We start from the raw sequence: 3,598 nt of genomic DNA, 5'->3' as shown, positions 1-3,598 counted from the left end.
CAAAGTACTATTGATTTTCTATTCAATTCAAGCCTATTTCTTCTCTAAGATATTCATTCGCACACAAGAACATGATGAATGTGATGATTATGTGACGCTCATCATCATTCTCACTTATGAATGCGTGCCTGAAAAACACTTCCGTTCTACATATAAACAAGCTTAAATGCATATCTCTTAGCCTCCTGATTCACGATCAAAGTCTTCGTGGTATAGGCTAGAATTATTGGCGGCCATTCCTGAGGTCCGAAAAGTCTAAACCTTGTCTGTGATATTCCGAGTAGGATCTGGGAAGGGATGGCTGTGACGAGCTTCAAACTCGCGAGTGCTGGGCGTAGTGACAGACGCAAAAGGATTACTGAATCCTATTCCAGCAGGATCGAGAACCGACAGATGATTAACCATGCGATGACAGCGCATTTTGGACCATTTTCACTGAGAGGACGGGAAGTAGCCATTGACAACGGTGATGCCCTACATAAAGCTTGCCATGGAAAGGAGTATGAAGGATTGGATGAAAGCAGTAGGAAAGCGGAGATTCAGAAGGAACTAAGCATCTCTATACGCCTATCTGAAATTTTCACCAATGAATTACATAAGTATCTCTATCCTATTTTACATTTTATTTATCTTTTAATTATTAAAACTCTATAACCATTTGAATCCGCCTGACTGAGATTTATAAGGTGATCATAGCTTGCTTCAAACCGACAATCTCTGTGGGATCAACCCTTACTCACGTAAGGTTTATTACTTGGACGACCCAGTGCACTTGTTGGTTAGTTGTGCGAAGTTGTGACAAAGAATTAAGATTATGAACGTGCGTATAAAAGTTTTTGGCACCGTTACCAAGGAATGAACGATCACGATTTTGCATACCAGCAAGCTTAGAGTGGATGTTCAAACCTTCAAACAGAAAGAAGGTGAATCCCTCTATGAAGCTTGGGAGAGATACAAGTAACTGACCAAAAAGTGTCCTTCTGACATGCTTTCAAAATGGACCATCCTGGATATATTCTATGATGGTCTGTCAGAATGATCTAAGATGTCATTGGACCATTCTGCAGGTGGATCCATTCACCTAAAGAAAACGCCTGCAGAAGCTCAGGAACTCATTGACATGGTTGCAAATAACTAGTTTATGTACACTTCTGAAAGGAATCCTGTGAGTAATGGGACGCCTCAGAGGAAGGGAGTTCTTGAAATTGATACTCTGAATGCCATATTGGCTCAGAATAAAATATTGACTCAGCAAGTCAATATGATTTCTCAGAGTCTGAATGGATTGCAAGCTGCATCCAACAGTACTAAAGAAGCATCTTCTGAGGAAGAAGCTTATGATCCTGAGAACCCTACAATAGCAGAGGTGAATTACATGGGTGAAGCCTATGGAAACACCTATAATCCCTCATAGAGAAATCATCCAAATTTCTCATGGAAGGATCAACAAAAGCCTCAACAAGGCTTTAATAATGGTGGAAGAAACAGGTTTAGCAATAGCAAGCCTTTTCCATCATCCACTCAGCAACAGACAGAGAATTCTGAGCAGAATCCATCTAGCTTAGCAAATATAGTCTCTGATCTATCTAAGGCCACTCTAAGTTTCATGAATGAAACAAGGTTCTCCATCAGAAATTTGGAGGCACAAGTGGGCCAGCTGAGTAAAAGGGTCACTGAAACTCCTCCTAGTACTCTCCCAAGCAATACAGAAGAAAATCCAAAGAGAGAGTGCAAGGCCATTGATTTGACCATCATGGCCGAACCTACAAGGGAGGAGAGGGACATGAATCCCAATGAGGAAGACCTCATGGGACGTCATCTGAACACTAGAGGGTTCCTCAATGAGGACCTGAAGGAATCTGAGGCTCATACAGAGACCATAGAGATTCCATTCAACCTGTTTCTGCCCTTCATGAGCTCTGATGAGTATTCTTCCTCTGAAGAGGATGAAGACATTACTGAAGAGCAAGTTGCTAAGTACCTTGGTGCAATCATGAAGCTGAATGCCAAATTATTTGGTAATGAGACTTGGGAAGATGAACCTCCCTTGCTCACCAATGAACTGAATGCATTGGATAGGCAGAAATTACCTAAAAAGAAACAGGATCCTGGTAAATTCTTAATACTCTGTACCATAGGCACCATGACCTTTGAGAAGGCTCTGTGTGACCTGGGGTCAGGCATTAACCTTATGCCACTCTCTGTAATGGAGAAAATTGGGATCTTTGAGGTGTAAGCTGCCAGAATCTCATTAGAAATGGCAGACAACTCAAGAAAATAGGCTTATGGACTAGTAGAGGACGTGCTAGTAAGGGTTGAAGGCCTTTACATGCCTACTGATTTCATAATCCTAGACACTAGGAAGGATGAGGATGAATCCATCATCCTTGGAAAACCCTTCCTAGCCACAGCAAAAACTGTGATTGATGTGGACAGAGGAGAGTTGGTTCTTCAACTGAATGAGGACTACTTTGTATTTAAGACTCAAGGTTCTCCTTCTGTAACCATGGAGAGAAAGCATGAAAAGTTTCTCTCACTGCAGAGTCAACCAAAGCCCCCACAGTCAAACTCTAAGTTTGGTATTGGGAGGCCACAACCAAACTCTAAGTTTGGTGTTAAACCCCCACATTCAAACTCTAAGTTTGGTGTTGGGAGGTCCCAACAATGCTCTGAACATCTGTGAGACTCCATGAGAGCTCACTGTCAAGCTATTGACATTAAAGAAGCGCTTGTTGGGAGGCAACCCAATGTTATCTAATTATATCTATTTATTTTCCATTATTATTTTATGTTTTCTTTAGGTTGATGATCATATGAAGTCACAAAAACAACTGAAAAATAAAAAAACAGAATGAAAAGTAGCATCAAGCTAGCATTTAATGCCAGAAAGAAGCATCAAGCTGGCGTTAAACGCCAGAAACAAGCACCAGACTGGCGTTTAACGCCAGAACAGAGCATGGAATTGGCGTTAAATGCCAGAAACAAGCAGCAAGCTGGCGTTTAACGCCAGACATGCATTCTAAGGGCGTTATGCACGCCTAATTGGAGCAGGGATGCTAAGTCCTTGACCCCACTGGATCTGTAGACCCCGCAGGATCCCCACCTACCCCACCTCTTCTTCTCTCCTCTTCACACCTTTTCATAACTTTCTTCCCCAAATACCCTTCACCAATCACCTCCATACCTCTTTCCCAAATACCCTTAACCACTCACATCCATCCACTCTTTCTCATAAACCCCACCTACCTCCAAAATTCAAATTCTTTTCCCTTCCAAACCCAACCCTAATGGCCGAAACCTACCCTTCCCCCCACCCCTATATAAACCCCTCAACACTACTCCATTTTCACACATTACAACCACCACTTCTCCCCCTTGGCCGAATACACTCTCTCCCTCTATCTCCTTCATTTTCTTCTTCTTCTACTACTTTCTTTCTTCTTTTGCTCGAGGACGAGCAAACCTTTTAAGTTGGGTGTGGTAAAAGCATTGCTTTTTGTTTTTCCATAACCATCAATGGCAACTAAGGCCAGAGAAACCTCAAGAAAGAGGAAAGGGAAGGCAATTGCTTCCACCTCTGAGTCATGGAAGATGGAGA

General features: G+C 42.2%; 1 non-coding gene across 1 annotated transcript; it reads right to left on the bottom strand.

Annotated features, from left to right (window-relative positions):
• Positions 1-883: 883 nt before the first annotated feature.
• LOC148555016 (small nucleolar RNA R71) lies at positions 884-991 on the bottom strand. The gene has a single exon (XR_015886881.1). It is a non-coding gene; the product is annotated as a small nucleolar RNA R71 (small nucleolar RNA).
• Between the last annotated feature and the right edge of the window lie 2,607 nt (positions 992-3,598).

This window comes from Arachis ipaensis, chromosome B6 (assembly GCF_059453495.1).
Source record: "Arachis ipaensis isolate K30076 ecotype BB chromosome B6, ASM5945349v1, whole genome shotgun sequence".
NCBI lineage: Eukaryota > Viridiplantae > Streptophyta > Magnoliopsida > Fabales > Fabaceae > Arachis > Arachis ipaensis.
The sequence above is the reverse complement of the archived record's forward strand: the minus strand, read 5'-3'. Positions and strand labels throughout refer to the sequence as shown.